Below are 21,620 nucleotides of genomic sequence, written 5' to 3' on the forward strand. Positions count from 1 at the left end.
AAGAATGTTTTTTAATCAAACCATATATAACATTTTAACCCTGATGTGAAAATATACTTTTGACCTATTAAAGGGCTTTAAATTATTTTAGTGCTTTACCATTCACAATAAATAGTACTTGTAAAAACAATAGGACAAAATAAAGCTAATAATTGATAAAATTGAACAGTGAAAAATCTATAAAAGAAGCCAGGTGCAGTGTTCATTCCTGTCATCCCAGCTACACAAGAGGTATAAGTAAGAGGGTCACTGTCCAGGCCAACCCACACAAAAACATGAAAAACTTTTTGGAAAATAAATAAAGCACAATGGATTGGGGGTAGGGTCTCAAGGAGTAGAATGATTACCTAGCATGGGGCCAAGAGTTCAAACCCCAGTACTGTCAAAAAAATAAAAAACAAAAAATTTTAAAAGAAAAATATTACCTATAAAAAACAACAGAATAATAAAATTAAACCAATAAAATTTCTATTTGCTAAATCTGACCTGAGAAATCAGAACTCAATAGGCCAGGTCACCATAAAAAGAAAAAAAAATGTGAGAAATAATTAAAAATTGAATAGGTGAATCAATCCTTTTAAAATAATAAACAGCAATGGATACAAATGAGAACATTCAACAAAATGAATGTTAATGGAATTTAAAATCTTTTCATCCTCTTCTCAAGGAATTTAATTATCTTTGTCTTTTTTTTTTTTTGGTGGTCCTGGCGTTTGAACTCAGGGCACTCTAGGCAGGTACTTTACCACTTGAGCCACTTCACTATCCTTTTTTGGATGTGTTGGGTATTTTTTGAGATATGATCCAGCCTGGGCAAATAGTTCATGATTCCTCTGAACTCTGCCTTCTGAGTAGCTAAGATTACAGGAATGAGCCACCAGCACCCAGATATCATCTTAACTTTAAGGATAATTTTCTCAAAGCATATCCATGTTGGTATCATTATGATCAAAAGCTTCATATTTATCTAAAAGGCTCATACTTGGAGAGTGAAGTAGAGGACTCAAAATACCTTGTACTCATCATTGCCATCCACTTTTTTATTTGTATATGCTTGTTCAAATTCTTAAAAAGGTCACTGTCACCAAGTATCCCCATAGCATTATCCCTTTTTAATCCTCGGAACAAACTAATCAATCCATTCAACAAATGTTTATTGATAACTATTACTATTTAAGTATTTAAGTCATTGTCTTCAAGGTTGGGTATATTTAGTGAGAAATGCAATAGATATAGAATTTAACCTCATAGAATTAGGATAATTCTGATAGTAAAAGTTTGAATGGAAACATTTGGGATAGCATGAAATCAGGGCATTTCTCTTAGACTTTGAAAGTCCAAAAAAGGCCCCCAGAGAAAATGACTTTGAAATTCAGAGTTGAGTAGTTGACAAGAGTGCAATGGGAGTGTTGAAGAAGGACAGAGACAAAAGATTAACACCACAGACAGAGAAAATCTTCTACTGAGGCCCAGGTTGGGGAGGTGGGGTATGACCCCTTTAGAGAATCGGAAGCTGGTCAGTACAAGAGGAGAATTTGCTGTCTCAGCAAATTCCTTATGAATCTCTTCACAAGTGTTAACATGTCTGAAATATTTTAATTAAGATATTAACAGAATCAGACTTTAACTTTAGAAAGATTATTCTAATTACATACATGCTAAAAATGAGTCAGCATAGGGAAGCAAGGAATAATTGACAGCAAGGAGAGAAAAGTGACTTTAGGATGGAAAAGGAGAAGACCAAGTGAGAGACTCTTACAGTTACTGAGACTAGAGAGGAACGTGGCATAGAGGCAGGGAAAATGAGCATATTTGAGCCATATTTTGGAAACATTCCCCATAAGATTTATTGATTGAATAAGCATAAGTGTTAAAGGATAACATAAATTAAATAGTTTGGGTTTCTTGTTTGAACACTGGATAGCTGGGGGACAAATGAGTCAGAGATAGTATGTACAAATGCTGTGGAGTACAGAAATGGTTTGTGAGTTAGGCAGACCTGAGTTTATGTTTCAGCTTTCTACTACATTAGGTTGGGCTTAGTCCATATAAACCACCTCTTAAATGGGGATTACAGAGGTGCTTTTTCCATGAAGCTGTGAGGCTTAAATAAGTTATGTAAGAACTAGACAAGTCCTAGACAATAATGTTTGCTTTTAGTAGCATTAGTTGTGATAACAATAACAAAGATTCATGGACATTAGAGATTATGATCTTATTGTTCTGTAGTATTGGGGTTTGAACTCACAGCCTTGTACTTGCTAGACAAGTAGTTTACCACTTGAGCCACACCTCCAGCCTTTTTCTCTTTAGGTATTTTCAGATAGGATCTTATATTTTTTGCCCAGGCCAACCTTGGACTGCAGTCTTCTATGTTTGCCTCCAAATAGCTGGGATTACAACTATGAATCACTGCACTTGACTGAGATTATGATTTTTATATACCTTATAAAAGGTATGTAAATGGTTGTAGTTAGCTTTTTTTTTTTTTTTTTTTTTTGGTAGGACTGGGGTTTGACCTCAGGGCTTCGTGTTTGCAAAGCACTCTACTGCTTGAGTCACAAATCCAGTCCTTTGAATAGTTGTCTAAAGGCCTAGAAAATTCTTGATTTGAAATTTTATTTTAAGTTATTGGGAACTCAGTCCCAATAGTTTAGTTAGTGTTAATATGAAAGGCCTGCAAAGTGAGAAAATGTTGCATTGAAATCATTGGTCCTCACAGGGGAGTTGTTAGTTATTTCCCTAGGAATTTTCCAGAGATTTCCCCAGTCAGTTTTTAAATAAAATGATTTTATCCTATGGCAAACCAGCAAGTTTTTTTTTAAAGACTGCAGTTCCCAAATCAACGTAAAACACAAATCTCCATAATGTCATCTATACCCAAACATTTAAGTTCTTCTCCATGAGATTAAAAGCAAAGAAGCTAATAGCATATGCTAACTACCATGAGTAGAAAATACAGCAACCAACCAGAAAATGGTAGAAAGTATTAATATGGATATTTAAAATATGAATTTTATTGTCATGGAGAGCACACCAGTTTGTCTTGATTAACTGTTATAACACAGGTCATGGCATACTGTAGTCAGCTCTTGGCCTAGGAGAGATGATTATTAAACACAGTGATTATTAAAAATTAAATGATCTAATAGTGAAGTAAACTAAAGACAAAATTAATTAATAAACAGTCAAAAACCAGTCACTTCATAGTTATCTTAATGGATCTTATCATTAATCAATGCTCTTGGAATTCTTTCTGTCTGTTGCATCTGTGTTGTGGCAGTGCTCTAAGGGTTGACTGTAATCTCTTCCTAGAACTACATTCAATGCCACTACATTTGCAATTGGAAAACAGCCCTGTTGTTTATATTTGCAAGGCAGAAATCACTAAATTCAAAAATCTAGGCTTTTGTTTTTCTTTGTTTATGTTTGAAGAGCTACTTGCTATTTACCAGCATACCACTGAACAAACATATTCTCTTGCAACAAAATTCAAAGGAGAACTATCAACATTTTTAGAGGAAAACATAATAAATGTTTATTAAAGTTAAGGTGAAAGATATTGACTAGAGACAAGACAATGAAAAGCACTAATCACTAAGAAAAATTTTGAAATTGTTTGATGCTTTATTAGAAGAGAGTGTAGAAAAATAGTTCAACCTTGTACTATAGGTAAGAGTGGGAAATGTAAAATTGTTTTTAAATTGCCCTCTTTCAACAGTGCCACAGATGACAAATTTTACTGTGTTTCAAAATCATGCTTTAAAATCAATTGCAAGCTGTAGGTAACCCAATATTTTTAGCCTATTTGGAGTAAAATAATTATATATTTTAAGGGTTTGACTACTTTATTTACTACCTTTTAATGAATATATCTATAATTACATGTTCATTTTCTATGATTTGAGAAGAGAAAAACTGGTGAAGAAATTTTCAGTGACATGACATTTTTGTGAATATGCTGTAGATATATCTAAATACAACCACAGAAGAGATTTCAGAAATAGACCTCTCTACTCCTTCAAAATAAATGAAGGTATTAAATTATGATACAAGGACACCATCTTAACAGGTTCAAAAAATGGTAAAAGGGGCAAATTTCATGAAATAAAAACTGGTTTGCATATCATCACTTTGGTTATGTCTGTTACAAAATTGAACATGACTGAAAACTTACACTTCTCCACAGAGAAAGGCAGACTTGGTCATGAATGGATACTAACCAGGGTGTTTAAAGTCAGGGATGAATTTTTATTTTTCTTTATGAAGGAGAAAAGAAGATATGTGACAATGACAAATGATAAAAATTAAGACTAAGCGAAGGAATTAATTTTCCATCTTAATGTAAGGAATGCCTCACAGGGTTGGCTTATAAGTGAATATTTGTCACGGCAAATCAACTTAGATACAAAGCAAATGTGTTGTTTTTGCTGTTCAAATGTGATCCCAAGAGTGAAATGAGGTCTGAGAGTCGGGCTGAGAATCTAATAAGGGTGAATCTGTTAGCACTTTCTAGATTCTTTACATGCATAGCAATCACAGTGATGATGGTAAAATGAAGATCACTGGACATCTTACCCTCTAAAACTCTTTTTTAAAAATGCAGACGTCGCTGAAACACTAAACAAAAGCAGCAGTACCTCAGAGATCTGGAGGTCTTTCTAATGCAAATGATGACTTCTCAGTAAGAAGTATCAATCATATATTTTATTTTCTATGAGAAGCTTGAAATATATCACTTCACGCTACTCTTGTAGAAAATACTATCACATATTTTCCATTAGCGGTTGTTTTGATAAGATCATGTTAGGGAAAAATAAAATAAAACAACAAGAATAACAAAAATCTTTGCCACTTGAATCTACATACTTAAATAAATCTAGATTTTTGAGATTGTATGACATGAAAACAAAAAGGAAAAATTTCCCAGTTACTGAATCAGCTGTGCAATGCCAGTGAACTTGGAAATCTTGAAGCACTAGACTCAGAGAAGCTGAGATATCAACAGGGCGATGCAGCAGGCTGAGGCCACATAAGGAACAATGATCCTGGAGAATTTGTCTTCCTCTGGGATCTTCCCCACAGCCTTGTCAGCACAGAAAATCAAACCTTGAGTTTAAACTTAGGAAGCCAACCTCCAATGACTTTAAGTTCCAAGCAGCATGTTTATTAACTCATCTGTGATGAGAGATTCATCTGCCACAGAGGTAGCTGCATTCTTGGACTTGAACATTCTTTTCTTGCTGGAAAGCTCTACAGAAAGTCAAGTTTTAATAAGGAGAAGTAGGCACAAGATACAACAAACTAAAGCGCTAAATTTCAAAAGTCTGTTCTGTTCATCTCCGTGAGGATGAAGTCCAAGATACCAAGGCCTATCAGACCAAATATTACCATCTTTTGGTCTTATCTTTCTTAGTCTGTGATTGAGCAAGGATGACCACCTTTGCTCAAAACTTTCTCTACTGAGCTTCTGACCTTCAGATTGAGGGCATAGATAGTATTGTAAAAAAAAGAAAAAAAATCAGGGCAATCAAAATTTGCATTTGTGTTTATTTTTATCATTTTTCTATTTTATGTGTATTTTGTAATGCGTATAATATTTAGTATTACCAAATAGTACACAGCACAAATTATGTGCCAGTTATTGCTATGAGGGCTTTAAACACATTTTATGCTTAGCCTTGTAAGAAAAATACAAATGAAACCAATGCTAGTCTTGTTGAAAGTGAGACTGAAACAGGTTTTCTGGCTCCAGATTCTGTGCTTTTGAGGATTACATCTTGCCTCTTTCCCAAGATATTGACCCTAAGTGTAATTTACAAATGAATGAATACACACTGCACTACTGACCATTATTTATGGAGAGGGCCATTTATCCAGGCAAATCCTTTATCCACCCTAATCTGTTCTTTGTGAGAAAGTCCTTCATATGTCTTCAAGTATCCATGCTCTGATCTGCTTATTGTGTGTAGATTTTGCAGCTGAAATATCTGTGAGTAGTCACAGCTCCCTGTTTTCACTCACCACTGTGTGTGTCCATGTTCTGGAATGGATTTCCTGACATTCTTTAATAATTTTAAGATCACTTCAGCAACATTTAGTGTCAAAAGATTCAATGTGTGTCCCTTTTTTCATAACTAATTCAAAGGCCAATGTACGCTCCCCCTCTGCTTGTTTAAGTGCAAACACTTTCTCTGCAAGAATATGCAGAAAAGTGCACTCCTTTTATGCTGCTGATTTAGGTTAGCTTCATAAATCTCCATCACATAGTGATTTCATAAACAAGCAACCTCATTTAAGGAGAGGTTATTTTCTTTCATCTGAGTGTGGCAAGCACCCAGATGTTTAAACATACACAGCAGACCATGAGGAATTCCAAAAATAGCATCAAGAATAAGGAGGAAAGAATATTTTTAAAGGTATTTTAAAATGCTTTCCTAAAGGTATTTTTGCTGCTGTACTTGGCATCTTGTTAATAAAATACTACTTGGGCTATTTCAGTTCTAGTCTTTACACATGTGTGATGTAGCACTGTGACTTAGGCCATCTGTTTTAACATTTTATATCATTTTTTGCTATTTTTATCAGATGAACCTATCAAACAGCAGTTCATGAGACTCAGTCATTATTTCCTTATTGTGTTACTTTGTTTTCCTTATTAAAATCTCCTAGATATCCCAAATCTGATTTGCCATTCCATTCTTGCCCATGTGCTTATGGTGGAAAGGGGATGGTTACTAAGATGGAGATCATGTAGTTGTGAAAGATTTTAGATAAATATCAATTTGCCCATTGCAGTTGGACTTTCCATTTGCTTTGTTTTAATTTCCAAATTTAGAATATTAAAGAAGAAAATGAGAATGAGGAAGTATCAGTCATGGGTTACTAATTACAAATAAGGATAGTTATAACTTGCTGATTGATTTGTAATTTTAACTATGGTTTTCCAAGACTTCTGAACCTCCTTGAGCCTTTCCAACTTTCACTAGCATTACTATGTGACATGATATTGAAGTACTTTGCTTTTCTTTAACTTAATGTCATTCTTGTCCATCTTATTAACTCAGTGGTCTAAAATGCTAAGAACTTTAAATAGCCCATTGGTTGTCATGGTAATTGATATTAAAGCTAGATGTAATCTGTGTCTTGAATTTTGCATTTAAATCATTTCTGGTATTTGCATTCTTTATTAACTTTCTATACTGAATATAGGACTTTGTACAAGAAGGGCTTTGAAAATTTAGGCTTGCTGGTAAATTGATTCATCCAGTTTCTGCCACAATTTATGATTTGTTCAGATCCAGTCCAGTTTCAGAGAACCCAAAAAGGAATGTTGATCTGAATATTATAAAGATGTAAAGATAAAGCTTTACTTTTAAAATTTGTATTTATTCACAATGGATATTGTCTATGCTATTTAATTTTTTCTTTTGCTGATCTTTGTAATGTTTTCTATAATGTTTCTAAAAGTTTTAAGATTGTACTCTGGGCACTGAGAAGAAATACAAGAAAGCTTTTAAGAGTGGTTACTCCTAGACACACCTGTTATCTGCTCTGTTGTTTGGGTGACTATTGTTCTATGCAGGGACTCAGGCAAGAGTCCATCTCCTGTTTAATGCCTGACTACCATCTTTCACTTTTCTTGCATCACTCTTGTCTTATGTGCACTACATTAAGCACACAAAATCTGATTATAGTGCTAGGAAATCTTAAAGAGAAAGGTGTCTGCCTATAACAACAAGCAGACACAAAGCTAACTTCTCCCTCATCTCATGTATTTATTCATCTTGCATATTAATTTAAAGAATGTGCTGCTCTCATCTAGACTTTCTAGTCCTCTCTAGGTCAGTCAACTTTCTACATAGTCTGATATTTTGTGCCGTGATGTCCCTCATTTCTATCCTGAATTGCCATTTTCCAGCTCGTATCATTTGAGGTTGAATGAATTTTCTAAACTCCCTTGGTCTATGGAGATCCAGTTATTTTCTTTCTAGGCTTTCTATCCTCCCCCAGCTTCAAGATGAAAGAACACTTTATTATCATCAGTAGCTTATCTGTTGAATATGCATGAAATATCCTAGTTGTTAAATCATCTTGTCAAAGTCTCTTACATAATAACTTGGTGGTGACACTTGGTCCTTTCCTTTCCTGCACAGTGCTTGAACTAGCCCCCTTTCTGTTCTGAATATGCAACACCCTACCCACCTCCTGAGTCCCTCTCTATTCTCTCAGATTCCCTAGATTTAAAGTATCTTTCCTACAGCCTCAATCTGTCTAATGAAACACTTATCTTCTACAGCCACTTCTTTTGCTTCTAAGTTTTACACACACACACACACACACACACACACATGCTTTTTAGTAACAATATGTCCTGGGTTCAAATAAGACTTAGAAAGCCTTGATTAAACAAAGCAACAAGTTTCTGTACCAGAGAGCATGAAGTGTTCATTATATGCTGATAATGAGCACTGAGTGTCTCTTAAGGAGAAAAGCAAAAGCAGCATTTCACACACACACCTTTTGTTTATAGATTTGTTCTTTTATTTTGCCAGTGGTATTGTTTTAAAGCAGGAAACTTTAAGCAAGGGTCTGTGTAGGAGGATAGTTGTAAGAGAATCAATCTTGATATCTCCACCCTCCATGTGAAATTTTGCTAAAGCTAATCTACTTTAGAAAGAGCTGATGGGATTTAAATTCTCCTTCCCTACCTTTTAGAATTACTCTTATTCTTATATAAAAAAGGAAAAATAATCACTGTACTTAGCAACCTTAGTCCTATTATTGATACATTACTCCAGAGTGAATAAGCTGACAGAACCCCAAACAAATTGAAATTATTCTTAGTGTGTAAAGCAGTGAGTGACTTTCAGATTTGAGGAACAGAGTCTACTGTAACTAAGGTGGTCTTCATTCTTTTGACTTTCAATAAAATTTAAGTTGGACCTGCTGCAGAAGTCAGCTAACAGGTTATAGGAAATGATTTTTTATAATGTAGTATGGCACTAGATGTTATTCTTCCCTTTGCGTGGGAAGAGTTAAACTTCCACAAGTTTCTAAATTTTTATTCAAAAATGAAAAAGATAAATAAGCATCACACTTAACCCTCATGTCATGATCAGTCAATTGTGGTCACCCACGTGCGTGAATTAATTGGAAAAAATAGCTTTGTCTATATGACTAAGAGTTGCATTTCCTATGACTACTTTTTAAATTTTTGTGATATATTTATACTGCTTAGCTTGATTATATACTAATACAATTTTAGTAATAATTCAAAGAAGATACTCAATCTCAAAAATATGACGACATTTCTCTTCCAGGTAATATGAAAAAAAATGAACAATGAATAGTTTTCAAACATATAAGCAAATTGCATTAAAGTAAAATTCTGTGAACAGGGTACCAGTGGCTCAGCTTGGAAACTTAGTTACAAAGGAGGCAAAGATCAGAGGGATGGCAGTTCAAAGCCAGCCTGGTCAAATAGTTTGTGAGATCCTATCTTGAAAATAACCAAAACAGAAAAAGAGCTGGTGGAATGGCTCAAGTGGTAGAGCTCCTGCTTAGCAAGCGTGAGTCCTGAGTTCAAACTCCACTATCACCAAAAATAAATAAAATAAAATTCTGTGGAGATAAGTAGAATGAAGCCTTATTCAAGGAGAAAATTTAAATGACATAAAATATCTGGCTATTAAACAAGACCACAATTTCATATTTTCAATAGATGATATTATCAAATTGTCCCTTCCATGGCTTTACTGAAAAGACTGAAATAAACCATTTTATTTTCAAATATCAATAGTTAAAATAGATCTTTGTAGCAAGTTAAATTTATAGGAATAATTTTAGATGTCAAGCTAAAAATATATGATAAGTACTTAGCTTTAAAAATCATTCTTCTAAGAGATACATGAATAAAAAGATGTTTGAAGGCCCCGGTTCTTACAAACATCTTTGAGAAGCACTGGGCTAAGACTTCCAAGTTTTCCTTTGTTGCTTAGGTACAAGTTTTCCTTCTGAGGCCACGTGGGCCTTTGAGTAGAACTCTTGAATGCTAAAAAAGTGATGAATTAGCTAATCAAACTATGTAGTCAGTTTAGATTACTGATAATAGTTTGGGGATTCAAGCATTACAAAAATTTTATTAGGCAACAATGCCAGGCACAGTTCTAAGTTCTGGATAAATCTCCAGTGAACAAAATGACATAAATCCTTGTCTTAATTATAAGAAGAGGATTTAGACAGTAAACACATTTAAGTAAAAGGTAAGAGAAGACAGGGAGGTCAGGAACAGGCAATTATGTTTCAATGAGATGTCCAGGGAGAGCATTTCATGAGCAGTTGATATTTGAGTCTAGACTTAAGGAGGTAAAGGATTGAGGCATGTAAATATCTGAGGCAGAACTTTCCTGAAGAAAAAACAGCAAGGAAAAGATCCCTGAGGTGAGACCTTGTCAAATATTATTGAGAAAAGTGTCAGTGTGCATGAACTCTTGTGAGCTGTGGGAAGTAGAAGGCAAGGGAGGCAGAACACAGGGCCATGCCATTTATTGAAAGGACTTTGGCTTTTATTTTAGCTGGAAGCTCTTGGAAGTGTTTTGAACAGAAACAAGAAACCACAGTGGAATAGAGACACAATGAAGCTAGTTTTCAAACTTGGGCTCTCTACCTGACATATGTTCTTTTCTCTCCTTGTCTAGACTGTTCTCTCCCCTACTGATTTTCCTGTCTCTTGACCTTTCTTCTGTCTTCCTTTCCTTTTTAGGCTCAAATTGTAACTAGTAAATAATTTTTTTGATTTGTTGAATTTAATTAAAAAAGCTTGCCCCATTTCTTCCTGAATTAAAAAGCCAATCACATACAAATAATAAAAAAAAAAAAAAGAAAAAGAAAAAAAAATAAATAAAGTATGGTAAAGAAGAAAAACGTTGCATTTTAAATCCCAACCAAGTAGAATCACTTCTTCCTTTAATGGAGTATCAGAATCTTTTACAAAGAAAGGACCCTCTGGTTAGCATAATATTTTCTGTATATGTGTAAGGTGAGCACTTGAGTATATGGTTTGGTCAGGAAAAGAGAAAAAAATAATAACAATTTCTAATTGAGAAGTAAGGTGATCTAGAAAAAAGTAGGAAGAGAGCCAGGGAGTGAGGCAGGAGAAAATGTTGTTAGAGCAGAGGTAAAGCTGTAAGTTTCAGCCAGTCATAAACTCCTAATTTGACTTGAAGGAAAGTGGCTAAATGATTTTATTTTACCGTTACTAACTTCATAATTCTCTGATGTGATGATAGCTGGAATTTACCCAAGTTCAGTGTCTTTCTCTACGTACTCAATGTTAATTGTCTCTTGGTGACATCAAATCAAAGGGAATATATTATAGGTTTTTGTAGGGCATTAAAAAGAAAATATTAACATTTATCTGGTAGTTATTAACTTACTCATGGGAGAAAGATATAAATGAGATCAGGGAAAAAAACTGAAATAAAAATTAAGACATCACACTTACACCAAAATAACCCAATACTTGGAGGAATTTGTAGGAACCTGGAGATGGTCATGAAGTTTCTCACTAAATGTGGGAGAAGAAAGGAGCAATAAAGGGATCCATTTAACTTAATGTAAAAAACTCAAAGGATGGGATTCCTTCAGTTGACACCTGGGCTATAAAGACATCCGCAATACTTGTTTCTAGTAATACTTATTTTCCAGTTTTATTTACCAGAAATCATATTGTGCTCAAACACAAGAGTAATGTCCTGGAAACTTATTTTGTATTAGAATTGCATTGAGTGGGACCAAGAAGTGTGAGAATAAGAGGTGTCACGACTAGCAGCTGGCAAAATAAAAACTATGCAGCTATTAAACCAAATTGCCATTGTTAAATAAGTAAGGCAAAGATGGAAAATCCAGGTGCAATGAAATCTCATACCATAGAAAGTGAGGAAATCAAAAGAAAGTGAATATATAAGAGGAAAAAGAGGTTAGGGTCTGGGAAAATTTTGTTTCAAGAAGGACATGCCTTTTTTAAAGTTTCTATAGGGATCAGTGTAATGGCTCACACCTTTAGTACTAGATGTTCAGGGTCGGGGGGACAGGAGGATTCTGATTAGAGGCCAACCCAGGGTAAAAGTGTTAGTGAGACCCCATTTTAGCAAATAGCCAGTATGCCTACAATCTCTGCAAAACAGGAGACCTCTTAGGTAGGAGGATTGTAGTTAGAGGCCTGTTCCAGGCAAAAACACAAGAACCTATCCGAAAAACAACAAAAATATAAAAGGGTAGGGAATATGACTTTAGTGGTAGCGCATCTGTTTAGCAAGTATGAGGCTCTGAGGTTAAACTCCAAATACTGCCAAAAACCAAACCAAACCAAAACAAAAACTCCTGTAGACACAAACATAAGCCAGGTACGCAAAGCTAAGGGTTAACAGACTGGATCTAGGCACATAAACACACAAGGAGCACACAAATCTGATCACATCGTGTCCTTGCTTAAAAATACTTGTTGCATCTCACTGCTTGCCAGGTACATGATTAGGCTCTTGCTCACTGCTCTTCCTCCATCTCCCTTAACTTATGTAAGGTTGGGGTGTGAGGGTGTGTGCTCTTGCCAAACCCATTCCATGCACTTCTTCTGACATATTTTCTACTTCATGCTACCACACTGTTCCCAGGATTTGGAATATCTTCTTTCTCTGGTAACTTGCAGTCTGTGTAATTCTAGTCCTTTTAGAATTTTGGGATATTTAATATTTTCAGTAATATAATAATTTGGAAAGATCACAAGATTGAGTTCAATTTTTCCCATTATTACTAACTGCAGTCTTACAGCAAGTTATTCAGTCTCACAAAATCCCTCAGTTAGTCTTCTTCCACCCTACTCTACAAATTCAATTTCACCTTTTTTATTATGTTAAGGTGATTAAATTATATAATGTATTTGAGATCCAGCTAGTGCAATGCTGAGAAAATAATAACTGCCAACTAAATATTAGCTTTCTTAAACTTATTTAAATTTGAATAGACATTTCTCCAAAGATGACACACAAATGTCCAAAAGTATATGAAATTATGCTTTCTATCACTAAACTAGAGAAATGCAAAGCAAAAACATAGTCAGATATCATCTCATATGCAAGAGAGTGACTGCTACTTAAAAAACAAATAAAAATTATGGGCATGAATGTGGAGAAATTGGAACTGAATCCAGGTAGAGAATATAACACGGTGCATTTTCTCTGGAAAATAGGATGGCAGTTCTTCAAATAATTAAAAACAGAGCTACCATATGATGCAGCAATCCAAATTCTGGGCATATATCCATATTTGGAAATGGTTCTTGAGGAGATGTATGCACACCCATGCTCATAGCATCTTTATTCATAGTAGCCAAAAGATGAAACCAACCTTACTATTTAATGTTTTGTATACAGACAATAGAATGTTATTCCACCTTAAAAGTGAAGGAAATCTTGCCATGTGCTAAACATACATGAATATGGGGACACGATGCTTAGTGAAATAAGACAGTCACAAGGAAAAATCGTATAATTTCATTTAGATGAAGTATCTAATGAGTCAAATTCATTGAAACAGAAAGTAGATCATGGCTGCCAGTGACTGTGGGGAGGAGAAACAGGGATCTGTCTTTTAATGGGCATCAAGTTTTAGTTCTGCAAGATGAAAAGTTTCTGGAAATGTACTGTACACCAAATGTGAATCTACTTAACACTACTGAACTTTACGTTTTAAAGTGGTAAAGATGGTTAAACAAAAAAAGTCATGAAAAAGTTTGTTACGTTTTCTTTTCATTGAGATTTTGCTCTCACACTTTTGTAACCACTTTGCTGATTTCTCTGATCTGCATTAGCAATTGTCACATCTGTCCCCTTGTAGTAATTTTTGCACCTTCATCTGTTTATCTTTGTCATAAGAATGTCTTTTGAAGGCAGACTCTGAGTCCTGTTCTCCCTGGCTTCTTCAAAGATTAGTGATGAATAGCCCAGAAATAAGTGCCTTACATATCTTAGTGGCTAAATGAATGGATAAAGAACAGAAACATCAGTTTCAACTCATTTTGCAGCTTAAAAAAAAGCTAAATGAAGAATAGGACACCACACAATGAGCTCACCTTTCAGCACTCAGACTCCATACTCCTTGGAGAGCGCAGTCATGTTTTCCATACATTACATGTGCTATAAATAGGAGAGGTTAAATTTTAATTTTTATGAATATTACTTGTAGGTGGCTAAGAATGAATAGAATATTACTTTCTCAATTTTATTGAATGGAAAGAAAAGCTGTGAAAATGTACTAACTAACATATTGACCGTATGTTATGTTTTTCCTATTTTAGACATTTCTATTATTAGAAGATATTCCTGATAGAAAAGTGAATTTCTGCCTACTTACAAAATTAAAATAGTTAACACATCACACATAAAAGTTATTTTTTCCCTTTATTGAAACATCACTCTTACCTTTTACTCATCTTTTGTTAATTCGTTCTATATATAAATATCATACGCTTAGCCTTTTGATACACGTCTAACTTGAATTCAGGTTGTCTCAGAGTTTCCTATTCACATTTGTATTTTACCACCAAAATGAAGTACTGGTGAAAAATCTGTGTTTTCACAAAAAACACAGTATGTTAACAGATTAAATTTTCTTGATTGACTTTTCTTAAGTCAACATATTAGTTTGATAAATACTTTTCAACATTTTGTGCCACTACTAGCTTACTAGGTTCTAAAAGAATAACCAGGGAGAGAGGGGCATAAAGGAGAATGATGCGGGGGAGTGTGAATTCAACCATGACATAGAGTAAGAACTTTTGTAAATGTCACAATGTTCCCCCAGGAGTACAACAATAATATAAGAAAAAAGAAAGATTAACCAGCAAGCTCATATTAATAGAAATATGCAAAGTTGTTATTAAATAGTCCCTTGCTATTTCTTGAGGGGAGACTATGTTTATTATAATCATTCTATTTTATGTGAAATATGATACCTCTCACAATTAAATATATATCAATCCTATTCTGTTCTGAAAGTGGACTGCCAGAATCAGTTTGAAAATTTGTTTGGCTGGTTGGTTCTGAGGATTGTACACAGAACCTCCAACAGGTAATCATATGCTCTACCACTGAGCTACACCCCACATCCCTAGGCAGTATCTTGTAAAGAAATGGCTGTTCTTTAGTCTTAGTATCATTGTCTACATAAGGTGTGTCTTAATAGTTATAGGAAAGCCTGAACATTTGGTGCATTTTTTTAAATAATACAATGCATAGGTAAGTGACCATACTTTTACTGAAAGAAAATAACAGTGTTACTATGTTTGGCTTCTATTTATGGTTTATTCATTTCCAGTACAAGAATGTACAAGATATGCTCTGTGTACTTTAGTGCTCTTGAGTTCAAATGCACAAAGCCCTGTTTTTCTCATTCATCTAATAAATATTACAAAGTTCCTACAGTATGATGGGACTGTTCTATTTTGGGCAGATGTAACAATGCATAAAGTAAGAGAGATAAAGTCCAATTTCTTATGAAGCTTTCTTTTAATGAAAAATTAAAATGAGGTTGAGTGAGTATGTAGGGGACAGTAGGACCCGTCTACACTGGATGGTCAAAAAAGGCTTTGTAAGGTGGTTACTGAGATCTAAATGATAAGCAAGCACTGAACCATGTGAACATTTTGGTGGGGTATATGAGGCAGGAGATAGAAATTTTTCCAGGTAGATGAAATAGTAGATGGAAAGTCCCTGAGGCACAACCAGGATGAAGAATTCTAAAAGCACTAAAACAAACATACATGAAAGACAAAGTTGCTATAGGCATTTTAATCTCAGTGATAAATGGAAGTAAAGGGGAGCTATTAGAGGCATTTAAGGCAAGAGCATAATTATTTGAATTTTGATTTATGTTTTAACATTAGTTTTCTTTCTTGTTGCAAGAAGACTCAACCATGGGAAGAGAAAGAATTATAGCAAATCAAACTATTAAGAAATGATTGATATGTTTCAAATGATATGATAATAGTGGCCTAGATTGTGATTGTATTAGTTGAAATGCAAGTCTGTTCAGATTCAAATGGTGAGAATATAGATCCCATTGTTCAATAGGAAGAGGGCAAATCAATTTGCGACTATGCTTTAAAGTTGCCACAATATCTTAACTCTGTTATCTTTGCTCTCCCTCCCTCCCTCCTTCCCTCTTTCTTTTCTTCTTCCCCTTCCTTCCTTCATTCTCTTTTCTTCCTTTTACAAAATCCACATATATGTGTGAAATATGGAATCCTGTCTTAGTCCATTCCTGCTGCTATAGCAGAATACAACAAACAACAGAAATTTATTTCTCGCAGTTCTGGAGGTTGTGAAGTTTGAGGTCGAGGCATATTCTCTGATGAGACCTTTCGGTGTCCATACAGAGACCTTTGGAAGGGGAAAACGCTGGTCTTCTCAGCCCCTTCTAAGGACCTGAATCACATTCCTGAAGGAGGGCTCCACCCTTACTTTCCAAAGGTCCCATTTCCTCAGAACATCACAACTGGGCATAGATTTCAACATACGGATTCTTCGGATCCACATACATTTAACCCACAGCGAAAGCTGTGCTAATTTATCAAGCAGTACCTAAGTAGGTAAACACACAAACAAATGTAAAACTTTAAAAGCACATCGCTATCTAGAATTTGCTAACAGCTATTGTGTCCATTGAAGAGAACATGGATTGTCTCATGTGATGTGTTACAAATTTTAAATATTCTACCTCCTAAAAGTCCAGACAGCTCTGACTTCCATAGTAAAGCATTCCCACGATGGGGGTCCATGCTGTTGTTATGGCCTTTCCTAAAGTCTAAGGGTGGAAGTGCACTGATTCAGGGTCTAATCTAAGATAAAACTATTCCATGGATACGTCTGTGCATTTTAAAGCTCATTTAATTATTCTGAAACTATATATATCTAAGAAGAAATTAAAGATTTTTTAATATTTCTTTTTAAAACAGTTTTCTTTTTGACTCTAAATTCTATCATATCTGAATTATTTCTATGTGACTGCTGTTTATAATTTTCATAGAGAATATTACCTTTTCATTAATAATGGTTTCCTCAATTTTCTAACATGAAGTTTTAAAAATTTTTTATTTTATCATTTTTATATTTATCTAACCTGAAGTTTGATCACTTTGTTATCTGAGACTTATGTAAGATGTCTGAAGAGGTTTGCATTTTACTTCATGTTTTTTATTGGCATTATTCCACTTTAAGTTTCTTATGATTTTAATTTATTTTATTTCTGTTTAAAAGATAAATGTAATGACTAAAGCTTGTGCACAAGAGATTTGGTTTGAGCCACTCTTCCAGCCCTCATGATTTTAAATATAAATTCAGTACTCACTGTATAATTTGTGTTATATTCGTTCTCTCATGTTTTTATATTTGCACATAGTTAACAAATATACTAGCCCTAAAATCTGACACTGTAATGGGCACCATGGGATATACAAGTGTTTATTTCTGCCCCCTACCTTTTAAAGAGTTCCACAGTTGCTTCCTTGACTTAAATACTAAACTACATTTCCCACATCTTTGAGGTAACGAGTCAAACCCTCTTGTCTTATAATACATTCATTTTTCTTTTGTGCAAAATTGTCTATATTAATAAGCCGGTTAAGATATGGCTTGAAGAACAGCATAAGCATTAAAATGAAGGAAGCAATTGTAATTAACTGAAAACCATCAAAAATAGCAAATAATCTACACCACCCATTTGGTACCTGAAGATCTCACAGGTAAGGAAATCGTCCTTTTTCTCAAAACCCGGACTGGAGCCTCACCTTCTACCAGATATTATGCTCCCAGGGATCTCTGGCTTTTCATTGATGCATATCCAAATCTATTTATTTATTTCATCACTTGTACCCAATTTTACTTTTTTTCTTATTTCTCTTTGAAATCCTTATATCCTTTCTAAATAAATAAATAATGGGGGTATCACTTGACTCATGTGTTTTATGACAGTGTTACCAGACCTCATTCCTTGGGGAAAGTGCTGTTCTTTTCAAGACCAGAGATATTAAGTAACTGAATGAGTCTATCGTTATTTCCCTGAATTTTGCCTTAGCTCATCCTTCTGTACTCATCAGCAATTTGCTGTGGTATACAAACAGTACCTTTTGTCTTACATGGGCTTTGTCAGTTGCATGACAGAGTTTGCAAAATTATAGTCTTCCTAAACTATATTGAAGTAGGTATCTTTATATCTCTTCAGAGCAGTCCTTGGATTCTCTATTTTTCTACAAATCGTAATAATGTTACAAATGGATATGAAATTGTTGGACAGACCTTGAGGACTGATACATTTTGAGATAACTATTAATGGGAGCAAACTGAAAAATTGGGAATGTCAGTTACTGGAAGCAGAAACTACCAAGACATGCTTTTAATAAAATTGACATTTAATTACATTTGCAAAATAAGTGGGCACAAATAAATATAAAATTGTCAGCCAGCATGAATGTGAAGCTAATATTTGGAAATGGCTGAAGGGAGTAAGCAGCATAATATAGAGGGTAAACTTGAAAAGGTCTAACCTCTGAGTCAAAGTGCCCTCCTCAAAGCCTAACTCCACTAATTATCACTTCTATCAGTTTTTGTGTGGGAAACTTAATCACTCCTTGCCTTCAAGATAGAGGGAATAAGGTCAACTACATTATGGTGCAAATATGAGTATTAAATGAGCTGATATCTGTAATACTTTTTAAGAAACATGCTTTCCTGAAGTTAGAGCTATGTAAATGATTGTCATTATTTTCTTAAGCAAATAGTGGTAAGATGTAACAATGTTGAAGAGAACTGGGCACTGAGGTATTTTAATACTTTGTGGCTATATGTCCTATTAGAAGTAACAGTAAATTAAAAATCCTATATGTTTACAAACATGACACCACTGTGCACTTACAATTTTACAACTTGTTTTTCTTTTTTTCACCTCAGTTATATCTTGGATAATATTTCATGTTAGAACACATATAATTTTTTTTCTTTCACAGTTGTTTAGATCTAAGAGATAATTTTGAAAGCATTTAATCTAGCCTTCTACATCTATATCATAATTTATTACACTTCTTAGAAGAAATACAGTTTTCCAAATTCCTTTGTAAAACATGCAATGTTCAGTCCTATACAATGTGCCATACATAGTACCTGGTTCTTTTGTTTTTATTGTTTTGTTTAGAGTAACCCCTCATGAGAAACTAGATCTTGTTATTAATAATACTTTATGGTTTTTGTATTGAATAAAGCCTAAAACCTGTATAATCAATTGAAATGTTGCACAAGGTGCAGTTGTAGAGCAATATAATCTTTTAACTCCCAGTGGAAAAGAATAAATTGAATACATGCATTAGGACCATTATATTGTAAAATTGTAAAAATGACAAACAAAAAGGGGAAGGAGATTCCAGCAAACAAATTGTTGGAAGATAAATAGCAGCTGGTCAACAGAGAAGAGGAAATAAAGCTGAATTCAAAGCCAGCATTGCTATAACAAGAAAGAAAAACGATTTACAGCATAAAATCCATCAATTTCATTGTTAAAGGCCTATGAACTTACAGCACCAGGTATCTCAGAAATGGAGGGGATGGCAATGCTTAGAAACTGGGATAAGTGGGTGGAAATTTTGTTTAAGAAATTAGAGCCCACTCACATAGTTGAGTGATGTCTGCATTGTCCAATTGTCATTTCTTCCACATTCTGACAGAAGATGAAGGATTTAAATTTAGTGAAAGGTAAATGAGTTGCTGTCTGTGCAGGTAAAGGGGTAAGAAAGTCCACAGTTCCTAATGGACTTGAGATGCTCAGTAATCTTCCCTAATCTGCCATTTCACACTCAGAACATTAGAAACTTGGCACAAATCCTCCAGGAATGAAAATGGAAGACACTGTTTTAGAGAATGTGAGGCGGAGGAAAACCCAAAAATATCGATATGAGAGGTCTTGAGGAAACAGCCCAGTACATCATTACATAATGAAGAACACAGTTCACAAATCCCAACCACCAGCTTAGAATTTCTGATCTGCTTTTAGTGTTCAACTCTTAAATGTGAGCATACACATGTGGATCACCACATATTTGGGGAAGACATCTAGGATGAAAGATGAAGGCAAAAACAAGCAGAAAACCACATGAGCTTTTGACAATTAAAGATCAATTGTTATAGGGGTTAGAGGCATGGCTCAAGCAGTAGAGTGTTTGCTTTGCAAGCACTAAGTCCTGAGTTGAAACCTCAGTCTCACTGAAAAATAAAACAAAACAAACAAAAAGATCAATAACTGTGAAGAAAATCTCAATAGGAGGTTTAGAAATTAATGAAATAAAGGAGAACCAACAGGAGGCTTCCATTCCCTTCCCCCCCAAAAAAAGAAAGAAAAGAAAAAAAGAAAAGATTCCAGGCAGTTCACCTGAATATTATGAATTCCATAAAAACTTGAAGAGTAAGAAGTAGAAATTGGTTATCAAAGAATTAAGACTTCCTCAGAATAGGATATGTTTAGATAATATATTCATTCATTCAGAAATACATAACACATTTGTACTATGAATCAGACTCCGTTCTAGACAGGGTATATATAATATTCAAACAATGCAGAGTGCTTACTCTGTAAGCTTGATTTATGATGGAAAGAACTAGGTAATGAAAATTCAAAATAAAAATGTTATGAATAAAGTAGAGCACACTGAGCAGAATGCAGAACCTTAGAGACAGGAAACAGAGTTGCTATTTTATGGTAGAAGAAAACATGACAAAAGGTGACATAAACAGGAAACAAATAATCAAGGAAGCACACTGTGGGGCTGAGAATGTCCAATTAAAATGGGCGGCAAATTCATAAGTTCTGACACTGGAGAGTGCTCAGAGAGTGCAATAAACAGCAGAGGCCAGTATGCGCTCATCATGTTAATTAAGAAGGAAAACCCACCATGCTGGACTTTACTTGCTGTGTTCCTGCCTTAATGTCAATAAACAAGATGATTGTTGATATTCTGTCCATGCTGATTTTTGCTTTCTTATGATGGATGTTTTCATTGGGAGCAGGTATCCTATAAATATGCTCTTAGTTATCCTGAAAGATTAAAGCATTAATTTGAATTTCAAATTCTGTGTTAAAGATGATAAAATAGATTTTGCAACATTTTAATAAGTGACTTTAGTGGAAAAATAAAATTTTAAAATAATTTTAAACAAGTAAAAGAAATAAGCATATGCTTAGAAACAATACTGTAAGAAGAAATTTAAATGCAGATGATGCCTTGTGTTTGATAGCAGTGTGCTTAGCTCATACTTAGGACTGTGTATATTATACTTTCAACTAGGAAATGGCAATTATTTAAAACCATCAGCAAATTTTACATGTAAGTAGGGAAGTTTCCATTTTATAATAAATGCAAAGTATATAAATACATAATTGAATAATAATTTCAATTTAAAAAAAAAGACTGTCTCAGGAGATAAAAGGAAAAAACAGCAGGAGAGCTTCAATTCAGAATAAAATCCCTGTAATGGTGTTGAAGGGACATTCTGAGATTACAAACTGTTGAACAAATCCAG

At 34.3% G+C, this 21,620-nt stretch overlaps 1 protein-coding gene across 2 annotated transcripts in view; it reads left to right on the top strand.

The window, feature by feature from the left end:
* The window catches only part of Mdga2 (MAM domain containing glycosylphosphatidylinositol anchor 2), an 815,899-nt gene that overhangs the window by 365,430 nt on the left and 428,849 nt on the right, over positions 1-21,620 (top strand). The window lies entirely within an intron of this gene.

The sequence above is a fragment of the Castor canadensis genome, chromosome 3 (genome assembly GCF_047511655.1).
Source record: "Castor canadensis chromosome 3, mCasCan1.hap1v2, whole genome shotgun sequence".
Lineage (NCBI taxonomy): Eukaryota > Metazoa > Chordata > Mammalia > Rodentia > Castoridae > Castor > Castor canadensis.